The following is a 15,629-nucleotide window of genomic DNA, read 5'->3' as shown; positions in this document are numbered from 1 at the left end:
TATGTGAGGGGTAGAACACCGACTTCTTCTTGAGGCCAGAATTTGTACTCCCCAGGAAATCAACAGGATCATCTATGGTGTTGTTCTCCATGAAGAGATCACTAAGGTCCTGTTGATTACATTGATCCTGAAAACCTAGCGGAAAGGGGGCAACTGTATTGGCATCATTAATGGGTAACAGAGTATTATGCACATTACTTTTGGTGGAGAAAAAACGTTTCAGGGTTAGTTTCCTTGTGAATTTGAAAAGATCCACCATTGTGGTAAACAGGTTAAATGACGTGCTCGGCGCAAAAGATAGTCGTAGGTGTAAAACGGACAGTTCTGAATGCGTCAATTCATATTTGGAAATGTTAATAACATTGCTGTTCTCAATACTTAAGTTTTCAGTCTCTTTGAGGGCATTCCATTGTAAGTTCTTCCTCCTGCCTCTTCTTGTCTTTCCTCGTTTTTTGAAGAAGACTTCTTACCGGCCGGTCGATCTGGATACGTCATCTCACTGGTGCCTGCCTTCTCATCTCCAGAAGATGGGTAGAAATCACTCTCAGAAAGTGAAAAAGACACAGCATGTGAAGTTAAATCATTGTCCCTGTTACCTTTCAGGATGGATCTGTTACCCCCACCCTCCTTATGGGATTTCTTCGCTTTGGGTTTTCCTTTACTTCTAGTTGGTAATTTTTGCCACATATACACTTGATTCACCTCATAATCTGCCTTATCGCGCTCAAATTTTGCTTGTTTACTTAACATGATGGTTTTTTCTTGTTTATTGAGCTTGCTGGCTGTTTTTAAATCAAGCTCTTTGAAGTTCTCCATGTGCGAAAAGGCTTTTAATTGGTGTTGCAATTCTGCTATTTGTTTGGACACCATTTTGTATTCTTCAGATTTAAATCTGATGATTAAGTCCATTAACTTAAATGAGCAATCATTAAGAATGTGGCACCATTGTTGCTCAAATTCCCCATTCACAAAGCCAAAGGAGGGTGTTTTGGTATGTCTTAACCCCCTGGGGATGCGCTTAACGCGACTGTAATTCTCCATGGTGGTGATTTCCCACCATGTGCGTTGCCGTGAAAGTAAACATTCTTGTTCTGCAGCCTCTTCCTCCATTCATCCGGGAGTGGCGAGTCGCCGAAGTCAAATTCCAACACTGAATCGGAGGTAGTAGGTGAGCATCTAGATGGTTCCGTCGAAACCTTCTCCTCGGGAGTTACGGGGTATATCCTTCCCAGCGTCTGCCGCCGGTCAATAGTCATGGGGTACGGGGATATATTCTGCACGTACACCCAGGTGCGCCTCGGAATCTTCCCGGGCCATTCCTTGACAGAGGCCAGTACTTTGTAGCCCAAACGTTGTTCATCCTGGGCCACACTTTCCACGGTGAAGAGTTGATCCCCCCACCGTCGTCGGGGGTAATGGCAAGCGGCGACCATCATTCGTCCTTCTCCCGGGAGAAGTTGAGTCAGCCCCCCTTCTTGGCTGTAAAGGACGCCATACTCTTCCTCAGTCGCAATTCTACCGCAGACCTCTTGGAGGGCTGGACAGGCCGCTAAGGCCAGCAGTGGGGCTTCTCCCGCTTCTTGCAAAAACTGGCGGAATACCGCGCGCACAATGTCAGCGTTGGTCCCCAAGATGATTGGGGCGCTGGGGTGGTCCTGAGGTTCGGGGCACACTAAGGCCTCCACTTCCATGGGGTGACGTTTACCAGTATTCAGCTGGAGAATATCTAACGGCACCTTTACTACTCCGTCTATGGGGTAATCTTCATGACTCAATCCCCGTAGTCGCAAGGCATCCGCAGATAGCAACGGTAGTTGGTGTAGGTGTTGGTCGTAGAAGGGCCGGTACACGATGATCACTTGGGATCCCGTATCCAACAATGCGGCGGCATAGATGCCCTCGATAACTACTGGAATAATGGAGGCGGGGCCAATTCGGGGGCTCTGAGAGGAGGGCAACACCTTTTCATCCTCCAGGGGTTGGCACGGCATTGATTGCGCCGGTCGGGACGACGTCCTCCGCGAGGTGGGGCAGTGGGCCCGTAAATGTCCCATCTTTCCACATGCGTAACACTGCATTTGGCTGAGGTAGGCCTCGTCTCTCCTGGTTGGGGGACTTCGCCCAGTCGGGGGACGAGGTCTGGGTGTCACTGGGGTAGGGACATCCTCGGGATCGGGATCCCCAGGTTCGGGCACGTCGGGCTTTGGGTCCACTTTCATGGCTTCTTTACCCCCGGGCGGTGGCTTCTTCCCGGTGGCTAAGTCACGCCCTAACAACACCATCTCGTGCGCTTGGACCCGATCCATTAAGTCGTGAAACGACAGGGCTTGTCCGGGCGTTAGGCAGCTACTGACCCGCACCGACACGGGGTGTAGGGGTAGGAGCCCCCTCAGCAGCTGAGTGGTACGTAGTCCGTTGGCTTCTTTCCTTGGCAACACGCCTTTCCTCACCATATTCCAGAGATCCAGGTGTAGTCGCCTGAGGAAATCGGATACCATATCCCCTTCCTTCTGGGCTAACGTATGAAATTTTGACATCAAAGTGTACATGTCCACCGGAGCTCCATACGCCTTGGTTAGGCAGTAGATGAGATCTGCCGCATCAGCTTCCGGGTTGTCATCGCGGTAGTAGTGCACCATGTGGGACGCGGGGGGCCGTAAGCACTCGACGATGCGCTGTCTGCGGACCGCGTCCGTGCAGGTCCATTCAGGCAGTACCTGTTCGGTATGATCCAACCAGTCCTCTATCCCTACTTCCCCTTGGGGCGTGGGTTTCTCACCGGAGAAGGCCTTTAACTTCCTGTACTGGAGCGACTGGGTGGTATTGTGGATAGCGGCGGCTATGGCGGGAAAAGAGGTGTCTCCCGGTAAGCTATCCCCGACGGCGGGGTAAGCGTCCAATCTTGATAGGCTAAGTCGGTTGAGGCCAGCCCGCAGGCCGGACGGGGTAGATGAGGAGCCTAGGCTCAGGGCTGCGGGCCAGCGAGGGTGCAGGCCACGGTCAGGGGAGTGGTCGGGGCCTCCCGTCGCGGCGCCAACGGCGGGGGTATACTCTCTCCGGGGGGTGGAAGTGGCCAGGGGCGCAGGGGTGTCCGCCTGGACTAGGGGGCAGCGCACCCCCGGGGCCTCGGGCAGCAGCAGTATACGGGGCAAGGCCTCGGGGCATATATCTTGTTCAGTGGCATACAAGATCCGGCGCCAGGTCTGGTCGTGGTCATAGAAATGGTCTTGTACTTGGGCATTGTCCAGGAGCGGGAGCTTTCGGACCTGCTCGGTCACTGTGCCTAACGAGATCGTGGCGGGGACATGGCCCAGCGCGAAAACACGGTTCAAGGGAATCCCGCGCCGTTGGGCCCACTTGCGCACCTCGAGCGCCGAGGGCACCGACATGATGTGGGTTGGTTGCACAATAGAGACAAAAATGTGGGGGGGCACCCCAGGTCTAAGCTCTCAGCAGCGCCTCCAAATGTAGCCCTTTTTGTGACTGCCTGCACTAAGGAACTACGGTGTTGCAATTACCTGTGGCTTCAGGAGCTCTGAGCCTCCGCCATTTGGGAGCCTGGGGTCATACCATTACTTTTCGCGGTGCAGCGCCTCCACTCGCCCAGGATCCCCATGATAGAGATTATACCCTGAGCAAGAACATAACCATAGCATTGTGCAACAGCAACCTTTTATGTATTAAGCATAGAGAACAACAGAATCGCAGAATATATATATATCAACGTTACACACACACACCGTGGCTCGGCCACACCTTATTAGGGATAATGTCCTGTACACAGGTGGCTCTGCCACTCTCCCTAGGAGTATGTCTTATAACCAATATAGGTATGGTACCATAGGATTCACACAGGTGGCCCAATTAGTTAGTGGGAGGCGGGATCAGCGCCTGGTGACCGGTGTAGGTGCACTTGTAGATAATGATACCTTCCGGTCACTGCGATGACCGTCACACTCCACGCAGGGTCCTAGCGTTGCTCCAGCCTTTCACCGTCACTCCTTTCTGCGGCGCCGTCTGTATCCAATCCAAGATGGCGGCCGCAGCTCCGCAGCTCCGCAGCTAAACCGCACTAATGGGAAACGTCCCTACCAGCTAGGGCCATCCTTACAAAACAGCACCATACGGTGACGGGGGAATACTCCTCGGGCCGGGGGAATACCTTTCACCTAAGCGGACAGGTCACTGACCCTCCGCTCGCGCACACGAGGTTCCGCCAACCTCCTCCTTCACCTCCCTCTCTGCTCTGACCCACCGCCCACACGCATCCGGTTCCTCTATCCAGAGTCTCACACCCGATTGGTCCTCAGCCTCAGCTGACCCTCTCACAGTTCAGAGTTCAGAGTTCTAACCCCCAAGTCTCTACAGATTGGTTGCCCTTCGCGCGCTTCTCTCGCGCCTGCGCAGCCCAACTTGTACACAGTGACCTTGCTGGCAGAAGGGACAATATGGCGCTGCCTTTTGATTGACAGCGCGGAACCTTTAGATATATATGCACATCCTTACATATATATATATACTGTGCAGTATTGCAGCCAGCGGGAATAAAATGCTTCAATCCCTGCCTGGAAAATAACGCAATGCACTCGGGCAGAAAACAGTCACAAACCTCAATACACCCGAGTATACCCGAATTCGTGGGACTAGCCGAGCTCGAATAAAGTGTGTCGCCAGTGTAAGTGCTGCAGATGGGTGTTTTTGGCCACAATGGGTGGTATAAGTGACTGTGGGACAGTAGCCATGAGTGCAGGATTTTGGGATGCTTGATTTGTGGGGCATGTTTTAAGGTTAGTCAGTGTTAACCATTTCATTTAACACCATTTACAGGGGAAGAGATGGCAGGGAGGTGTGGGTAAGATCAGGTGTGTATGTCTGGGTTCAGGCTTAGGGTAGATCCCCAGCAGCAGGAAGGAATAGATAGAGGGTGTGAATAGAGGATTTGTGTGGGTGTTTTTTATTTAGGGGTAAAGAAGTTGTTGGGAGAGAAGTGTATAAATAATGGTGCAGTGGGGAGTGGGGAAGTTGGAGAGAACAGAAATGTTCACAAAGGAGTGAGGAAACAGTAAACAGAAAATGCAATAGGGAGGGCATAGTGAAATATAGGAGGAGAGACTGGCCAGTTATTGGAGGATAGGAAGAGTACAAATAATCACAGCTTTTAGAAAGTAAAGTTCTCACAGTTATAAAGTTGTTGTGTAGAGTTCGGATCCTCCTCAATTTTCACCTCCAATTTCAACTCCAAGATTAACTCTGCTACACACTTAAATGTTACACTTTGATGTTACACAGCCATATGGCTCACAGCCAAAGTATCCTGACTTAAGTATGCTAAAACACAGCCACATTGACTAATAATTAAGGGAGGGGTCTGCCTAATCAACAGCCACACCAAATTGTTAATTAAATTTTAGGATCTTGCAAATTGATAGTAGAATCCAGTTCACACATACCTGTTTGAAGAAATAAGTCAGAGTGTTAGTCCAGATATTCAGAATGCATCCATGATTAAAGATATAGAAAGAAAACATCCAGGGATTATAACTCCAAGATTAACTCTTCTACACAGAAATGGATTCCAGACGGTAGAGATGTGCTTAAAGAAAATGCAAAAAACACAAAACATAGTGTAATACTGTATGTACAAGAAACAAACAACATATACTATACTAATATTAATTTAAAAAATATATATCAGCTGAGATCAAGGGTGGTAAGAATATTACAACATTTAATAAAATAGTTTAAAAACACTGGACATAAAAAACATAGCAAATAATATAACACATTAATCTAAGACAATATTAAGGACAATTAATATGGGACCCGTGTTCAGCTACACCAGGTGGAGTGCCCACTCACCGGACGAAAATGGTTTTCAAGCGGTGGATATATTGGAGAGTATCCCCTCTCTTTTCAGCTCACACAGCCACTGCACAGGAATCTGGGCCAAGATGATAGTAGCGTTTCGAGAGCGAGCTGCTCTCTTCCTCAGGGGTTCTAGCTAGAACCCCTGAGGAAGAGAGCAGCTCGCTCTCGAAACGCGTAGGGTTAATTTGTGGGACTCAAATCACTACGCCTGGAGGTGCTTCCCGTGCCGTGACGAATCAGCTGTTTATCAGCTTGTACTCAGAATTATCGCGAATCTGCTGCGGTGTACCTGCCACCAGCCACGAGGAGGTGGGAGTGCATGGGAGAAGTAAGCCCGCGCAGTTCAGCGTGTGTAGCTGAAATCTTGGCCTCGAACCCGGTGCAACAGCTGAGTGAGCAGCACGCAATTGCTGCGTTTTCATCTATCACCAGCTGCGACGAGAAACGAGAGCCAGGGGAGAAACACACGCGGTCTGGCGTGTGCTACTATCATCTTGGCCCAGATTCCTGTGCAGTGGCTGTGTGAGCTGAAAAGAGAGGGGATACTCTCCAATATATCCACCGCTTGAAAACCATTTTCGTCCGGTGAGTGGGCACTCCACCTGGTGTAGCTGAACACGGGTCCCATATTAATTGTCCTTAATATTGTCTTAGATTAATGTGTTATATTATTTGCTATGTTTTTTATGTCCAGTGTTTTTAAACTATTTTATTAAATGTTGTAATATTCTTACCACCCTTGATCTCAGCTGATATATATTTTTTAAATTAATATTAGTATAGTATATGTTGTTTGTTTCTTGTACATACAGTATTACACTATGTTTTGTGTTTTTTGCATTTTCTTTAAGCACATCTCTACCGTCTGGAATCCATTTCGGTTTTCTTCCTGTTGGTGAATATATCCTTTACCTGCTGGCGCCTTTTAACACTATAATTTTTTTTTCTCTTGTTCTGTCACTGACCAGGGGGTCAGTTTTAGTGTTTAGGCAGCCCCCCATGCTAGGGCAATACCTGCATTAGGGTTACATCACATATATAGATAGCGCTACCTACTCTGTGTTTGCCTCTTCTACACAGAGTTACACGGTTCCTGACAAAGCGAGAGATCACTCGCGAAATGTGTAGTTACCTGTCGGTGGTGAAGTTCTTTGTGTCCACGGAAGGCCACTGTAGTTCTTGCAATGGCTCTGACGAAGGTCCTGTGTCGGGACGCGGTAGCAGCGACACACCACACAGAGCTCCAATGAGACCACCGGTGGCGGAAGTGTTCTATTTACATGTATGTTTATGTATACTTAAATTTTTTCTTAATAAAGTACCTTTATATATATATTATATATATATGTATATATATATGTGTGTGTGTGTGTGTGAATGTTGTCCTTATCTGGAGCATTATAAGAACAACCATTATCCAACAAAAGCATTTCCCAGAAACCAAGTGATGCGGTCGGAGGGGGGATCCATCTAAAGAAACTTTGATGCGAACAAACTCAGACTTGCCCGTGTGAGTACAGCTATGATCAGCATTTATTATTATCAACCATCACTTTTCCCGTCTGAACGTTTTCCACTAAAATTGTCGGTTTTAGTAAACAATATATATATGTCCCATTATTAATTGTGTTTTTTAATATATATTTTGATGATCCTTCGCGCTCACCATACCTTCACTACAACATGCAAGGAGATACAAGCAGCGCCCACATAGCTAAGTACTTCAGGTAGCAGGGAGTGGAAATTAACACTGTTCATGAGTTGAGACCCGCCATGGGGTACTTTTTTTTTTTTTTTTTTTAAAGGAGATGCACTTATAAAGATACAACTGTAGTCTTTAGTAATTTCTATGCAAGGAACAGAAATATACACCCTTAAAAAAAGAAACCAGACAAAACATCAATTCCCTTATTTTTATGTTCTGTTTAATGCATATAACACAGCATGCAGTGAGACTATAGTATAAATAAGATTTGCAACTCTATTTTACTTGTAAATGTAATGTAATGTTACGGCTTGGTAGTTACAGGGAAAAGAAGTGTGCTGAATCAGTTTCACAAATGGGTTCGACTAGTATACTGTAGGTCACAAATGCAATAAGATGATCTCATCCTTGTAACTTTTGTGATATTTGCAAAACATGTGGCAAGAACTGACAGATGTCTTTTACTAAAAGGGAACAGCTGTAAAAGATACGAATAATGTTAAGACCACCATGCCTATATTTTTGTAATTACAAAGAAGAAACAGAACATGTAAATTGTTTAAAACATTGTTAAACGTTAGGTAGCTATTTCACTGTTAGATAAGAAAATATTTTGTCAGGCTTATTTAAATTAATTAAAACATTTTACATGAATACAAGTAGTAATACATGTGTTGCTCACAAAGTTCACAGAGACAAAAGGTTTATGAATAAGTCAAAATCTGGAGTTCTTTAATTAGCAATTCTTTTGCTAAGCACCCATATTCTTTTTCATTGAAGAGAGTAATTATAAACGTGTTGCCAACCCTAATTCTAGCACAACACTTAAACCTAATTTTGTGAATAATCATCAAAATTCACCATTAAAACATTAAAGGCCCATAGAAATGAACTATTCAACAGAAAAGCCCCAGATGTCACCAAACACTCAATAGCAAAAGCGAACTGATTTGATGTGTGAATTTAAGGCTACGCTTATAGTGCCGGCGACGTGACGGTCAGGCGACGGTCAATGGAAATCAAATAGAGATGACTTCCAGCGATCGCGACCAATCTGTCGCGCCGTCCCATCGCGCTTATTATAAGCTTATTATAAGCGCACGCGACGGCAGCAATGCATTTGTTTTGCCGCGACGTTGCATCGCTGTCACCGTCGCCGGCACTATAAGCGCAGCCTAAGACTTATAAAGTTTTCACTGATAGATATTGCAGACTGGGCCATAGCTATAGCTCAGGGGCCCACACCCTTGGGGGGCCTGCTCTAGGCTGCCGACATGGAGGAGAGACGGGACATTTGACCCAGGTGTGTAGCCGTCCGATCGATAAAGTCAGGGCCCCCTTCCTCCTCCGGTCCCCTTAATAGCCACGGTGACAGCTTCAGTCAGGGCTCACAGAACAGCATCAAAGCTGGATCGGGAGCTGCGAGGGAGGAGGGTGGGGGAGAGAGCAGGCAGCAGAGGCTGTAGGTTGAACTGAGGCAGAGATCTGCAGAGCTCTGCCAGACGCTGCTATCCATGACATCAGGGGGAGGAGTTACTATGCTTCTGTGGGAAAGTATGCTGTGTATACTTGATGCAGCGCCTCCACCTGGGAGGGATCCCAACGGAGTGGGAGTTGCCCCTTACAGGACACCAATACAATGATATACATACCAGATCTAAAATAACAAGTACCTTTACTAGCATACTCCAGCAACCTCATATGCATACACATAACATACTCCTTCCCACTAGAGACACAACTACTCAAAGCGTCTCGCAGGACGCAACCCTCCACCGTGTTTCCCACACCGTGTCCAATATCCCACACCCAAACCCCAGTGTGTGGTGACCGCGAGGCCACTATGAAGAGAATGTTATAGTTGGTGCACTTGGTGTGTGTGGTTACCTGCCGAGTGCTCCTTCGCTCGGGCCAGCAGACAATCTTCAAAAAGGATCCACAGACACGCGATCCCTTCCACGACGTCCTTCCGGGGCAATCCCACCCGGGTATTATCTCTGTCTCTGGAGAGGCCTGGTCCCAAACCTCTGCTAGGGAAATGCAGCGTCCGCTGTGTCACTGAACTATATGCAATAATGGGGCCGGCTCCCTGCTCTAGGGCCTGTCCCTATAGCAACCACAAGCTGTGTGTGAGTCAGGGCCTAACTGGGGCCTAAGGGGAATTCTCAGGCCTAGTGTAGAGGCTACTGGCATCTCTACACATTCAGCTCCTACCCCCTTCCCTTCCTGGACTTAACAGACTATCGTGCTCCCCTGCGCAACCTCCTATTTCCTTCCTGCAAGGTTCCTAGTGCCCTATTGGCTCCCTGGCTTCAGGTGGTCAGTCCTAAAGCTCATGGGACTTGTAGTCCCCTGCTCTATCCCTCTTCTGATAGGTCCGGACTTTGCGCTCTACCACGCTAACTCACTGCGCATGCGTGAGCTCTCTGAAGGCGCCGTCGCATACCATGCTTACCGCGCATGCGCAAACCACAAAATGGCGACGCCCTGAACGTTCGGGCCACCGGGGAAGCCTTCTAAATACCGGAGTGCTCCCTGCACTTTCTGGCAACCTGCCTAATGCTCCCACTGCAGCGGAGGTACGTTGACCTGGCACCTGGCTACATAAGGGATAACTCACACTTCCCAGTCCCTTTGTGCAGGGCTAGAAGGATAGGCCTCTGACCCATAAACCAGAGATGTACCTGTTATTAGGGGCTCTTTCCCTCAGTCCGGGTATGGGTTGGTGTTCGGAGGGGGGCACCCTCTGGTGGGTTCCAGTGACCATTGTGTCCTGGAATAGAGGGGATTGTTCCCTGAGATCCTGTTTATTAATAAGATCCAATATATATTTTTTAAAAATCAAGATTTTAAAAAGGATTCATAGTCTGCAATTGATCCACCATTGCAACATGCAGGCTGGGGAGAGGGGGGAGAATACTGTACTTTTTTCAAGTCTTGAATGTTTAGATTGTGGCTGCTGTGTCGACTAAGAGACCAACTTATTCCTCAAATACCATTTTACCAGCAATTCATACATTTAAACAATCCCTGCCCACAGAACAGATACTGCCAGTAAAGAAAAATAATTGCAAGCCAGACCAAAGTATTGATAAGAAAAAACTTCAACTAACTTGTCAGATGACAAAATGACAAATGTCGGTGAGGGAAAGATGCAGCTAGAATCTCAGCAGCAGGGAGAGGTTGAGACATTCAGCTAGCAAGTTGGCAAGTAGAGTTTACTCTAAAATGTTTCTCTAGAGATATATCGTAGTCTGCGTAGATATGATATGTTTGTCTGACAGTTTAAAAGTTAGAGCCAGACAGTTGTATAGGGGATTACTTAATAGGTGATATGTTCAATATATTGCTATCCCTAGTGATATATTACCTACATAGATGTGAATATATATTCTGCTTAGGTATTTAAAAGGTTGCATTTTGATTAATTTCCCCTTTATCTTTCTTTTATGATATAGTACATTCAGCATAGTGCTGGCACCAGGTGGGGGCAGCCTTCAACCAAAAAAAGATAAAAGCTACTGTATCTCTACATTATGACAATTCAATTGGTTTGCATAGAATGTTTGCAGACTTTTCTTTTATATTTTTCCATAGACATTATTATGTTAGATTTAATAAAATAAAATAAAAAGCTGTTGTGTGTATGTAGGTAATGAATTTAAAACAAATTGATAACAGTTGGGAACAAAAGATACAGTTAGCAACTTGGCCTTTATTAGCCTGATGTGGAAGGGCTGAGGGTAATAAGTCCGCACCAAGCAGAAGGGAGTATGAAAAGGAGGAGGGTGGATGGCTAATTCTGATTTTACTGCTAGCAATGGAGACTGGGAAGTATCTGCTCTTTAAAGGCAAAGCTCAGCTGCGATTAATTAATCAGTGTGCTGCAGCAACAAGACTAAAAGCCAGCACTGGAGTGGCTACTTCGCCACACGATAAATACAGGCATAGTCTTCCACTTGTGTGTGTAGGTAATTAATCACAAATTGGTAATGATTGGTAACAAATGATATAGTTAGGAGCTTTTTCTTTATTAGACTAATGTAGAAGGTGTAGGGCTTAGAGAAAGAGGCCAAAAAGATTGTAACATCTCAAACTCATGAGGAGTGCACAGTAACATGCAGGACAGGGAAGAAAACCCCTTTGGATCAAACCTGTGAGGTACTGTGGATGCAGCACAGCCCTTCCTCTGGGTGTAATAATAGATGCCACACTATGATTAAGGGATAGGAATTTAAGAGGCCCAAAAGGACTGTGACTGGACAGCAATGCACACCCACAGTGGTGACCAGGCACAACAATGAAGCTGGGCCGCCCATGGTCAAGAGGTAAGCGGCCAGGCTAGGATGAGCTTTGCCAGCAGAGCGAGGGTGGCTAAAGCAATGAGCCCGGAGCCAGGTTAGAGATGGTGGCCTAAGGCGACCAGCCTGGAGACAGAAGAGCGAGAATAGCTAGAGGCAACAAGCCCAGAGCTAGTTTAGAGAGGATGTGAGGGGAGGAGGGGGAATGGAGAAACTGGGCACAAAGCGAAACCTGGCACCTGGGAGGACAGACGCAAGCAGTGTGCTAAATCCATTAAGGCAACACAGTGAGATAAAGCCCAAAGTGAACCAGGTTTGGGGAGTAGGAATGGATGATTCAGAGCTGAGCTGAAGCGTAAGCCGAGCTGAAGGCATGGCAAAGTGTTAGCTAGCATTCTGATTTTACTGCTAACAATGGGAAGAATGGCATGGAATGGGACATTAGTTCACAGCCGCTTCTAAGGTAAGTTTAATTACTGTTTAGGTTAAGGGGTTAATTTAAAGGGTTTTAGTGGTTAGGGAAGCGGGTTAATTTAAGGAGTTTTAGGGTAATGGTATAGAAGGTTTTAAGGTAAGGGCTTAGGATAAGGGGGTTTAGGGTAAGACACACCCTGCCATCATAACCTGCCATCACTGGCCACTTCACCGCTATGGTGAGTCGCGGTGAAGCGCCGACAGCCATTTGGTCACGGCAAAACAGTTGCGTTCAAATGTCCTAGACCAGACTGGGAAGAGTCTGATATGTAAAAGCATATAGTTGCTACTCCCCCACAAAACAAATGGACTATATTGCTACTCCCCACACACGACGAATACAGACATAGCCTTTCCCATAGTGGAAGTAAATAGTCTAAACACATATCCCTCCTTTATTTTGTTTTTATTGATATATATTGATATTTATTAGAATTAGGGAATATTGTGAATATTTAGTCTATTTGTGGTAGATCGGAGGATTCTGTATCCCGGATGTGATGATGCTGTTTGTCACACACATGATGTCACGAGTGTGCGCTAATTCAAAAGGAAATTTGCATGCCAGAGACAGGAACCTGAGGAAGCTACAAGAGTAGTGAAAGCATAGGGTGGCAACAGAGGAGACAAACCGGAGGGAGGAGAAGCCCTACAAAGACACTTTCGTGTCTTGTCAAGAGTTTGGACAAATGAGATGGATCCACTGAGAAAGGTCCAAGTTTGATGGGATCAAGGCTACAGAAAGCCAGCACATAAGTTCCAGCACCTAGTGGATCTTTTCTTGACCCCTCCTGTGTTTCCTACATGCCTGATACCCACATATGTTTGTGTTCATTTTTAATTGCATTACCCATTCATCCAAAGTAAAACTTTATTGCACTAGATCTTTTCCTTTCTCATTTTTGAGGTAACTTTACAGCAAAGGGTTTCATTTGCAAATCTGAAAAATCACCGGCACGTGTGAGTGTATCAACTTTATCTTTCCTGGCAACACTAGTTCTTTTAACCCTATTTCCCTATTTGAATTTTCTATGTGTTTATTTCTCGCCATACCTTTAATATTATTTTCAGTTTTTCAGTTTTATTATTTTAATTACCTTAATTATTTATTGTGTTGTACCTATTTTAAGTATTTGCCATGTTCTATTATACTATTTTTGCATTTTTCTGTTTATTTAGATTTTTTGCATATAATTAAAAATCCAAAACCAAACAAGTTGAGTTTTTCCAAACACGAATAAAAAACATATATACAATTTAGAACAAAAACAAAAGGGGTAAAGGGTGTTGATGAGAATTAATCTAGGGATGGGTGAACTAGTCCTAAACCGTTCCACAGAATTCCGTGGATTGTTTTGACCAAATCCGCCCCCCCCCAAATCCATCTGCGGATTGGGTACTAAAAAATAAGAGCGGATTAATCCGAATACACCATTGGATACAATCCGGGTGGATTTTTAAGGATCCACACTCAGATTCCATATTGGATCCGAAATCCGCACCGCAGATTGGTAAAATTCCGCACTCAGATTGTTAAAATCTGATCTCTCTCTCCGCCCTCAGATTTCATGGATTAATAATCTGCCATGTGAATTGTCAGTGATAAATAAAAAAAAATCCGAAAAATGGCAGATTGGCTTTTTTGAGACCGATTCGCTGAAATCCGCGGACCAAAGAAATCAGCTGATCCATGGTGGCCCCAAATCCACAAAAAAAATAACTGCATGAATCAACACCAAACTCATTCGGAACCACTGTTTCAGCACTCATGGGTCAAACTGATATGTAAATGTTATTGATCATTTTATATGCATTGTGTAACAAGTTGTTTGCATTCTACCTAAATATTTTCTAGTCCTCAAAAAAAAGAATCTTATCAAAGCACATGTAATGTGCAGTTAATCACGTAGTGGAATGAATGTTTCAGCATGTATTTTAAATTCCCGTATCCTGTTATTTAATGTTCCTTTGTCACAACACATAAATTTAAGTTTTATGTACTTCAAAAGGGATTTTGAGTGTAATTAGTAAAATAAAATGTTAACAGCGCGGCTGAAGGGACATTTGTTCCTGAACTTAAACTGCTGCACTAACTAAATCAATGTATCATTTACATTCATAAGCATTAGAAGTGACTGGGTTACAATACACAAATAAATAATAGCATGCTCTCTGAATTAAGTATGTAGCTGAGTGTTTAGACTTTAAACTACTACTTGAAAGAATACAGAACTCATGCTAATGTAACCCTCCTTAGCCCAGCTCTTAAGGAGTTTACATGAGTTGACTATATACTGTACATGGCTTTGCTCAGTCTCTCATACCTTATCAGGGTGCTGGATCCGTGCAGGCTGGGTGTAGATATGTTGATGGAATAATGAAGGGCGCCAGGAACTTTTATTGACAGCCATCCACAATGCTCGTCGCACATTGATATTATCTACAACTGACATAATTCTTGCATCTTCACAGTGTTTGTACTATTTATATCTTCCTTAAATCCCACCCACTCTTAATACTCTAGGGAGGTACTTAAGCTTATTGCTGTCATCTTAAGTGGCCATCTACTGTGCAGCCTCCGAAACTCTCCGTATCAATTAGGCCCCATCTTAGGATACCTTTCTATCATGAACTGTGGGATCCCTATCCCTGTACAAGGTACTGCACACCTTTTATAAACACTATTTTTCAGAGACAACAGGGGCTGCTCAGCAGGGTTGATTAGGTCCCAGGGCTATTATTGTGATAACCCCTATAGGACATAGGCTTCTTATTTGATAGCCTGTAGACTTCTGTAGTATCATGGCTACAGACGCTAACTGGATGGGACACTTTCTCTGACTATAAAATAACGAACAGGGACAGGGCCATATCACAATAAATGAAATATACACTTATATACATACGCGGGAACATATTTACATTATTAGCAGTGAGGATCCTCCAACTGGTGCTTAATTTAATATAAATGTATGCCTGGGAGACATCAAAGTGTGATGCAGAATATCGGGTATGGTTTGGCAGTAACTGCCATTGACTTGAATGGCAGTTGCCACCATATTATTATTGTTAGGATATTCCACATTGCAGTAAAATGTGGGAGGGGTGGCAATAACATTGTATGACAAAGATAACATCTATGTTAAGACAAACTAAGACTATATAAAGGAGGTCCCTGCCCCAGGGACCTTAGAATCTAGAAGTAGGTGAGTGGAAACACAAGGGATAGCGTCTGTGAGTTTCAAAGTAAAGGTTTGGCTATCAACATGAGGAGGACTCTG

This window comes from Ascaphus truei, chromosome 3, assembly GCF_040206685.1.
Source record: "Ascaphus truei isolate aAscTru1 chromosome 3, aAscTru1.hap1, whole genome shotgun sequence".
In the NCBI taxonomy this organism is placed as follows: domain Eukaryota; kingdom Metazoa; phylum Chordata; class Amphibia; order Anura; family Ascaphidae; genus Ascaphus; species Ascaphus truei.
Note: the sequence above shows the minus strand (reverse complement) of the source record.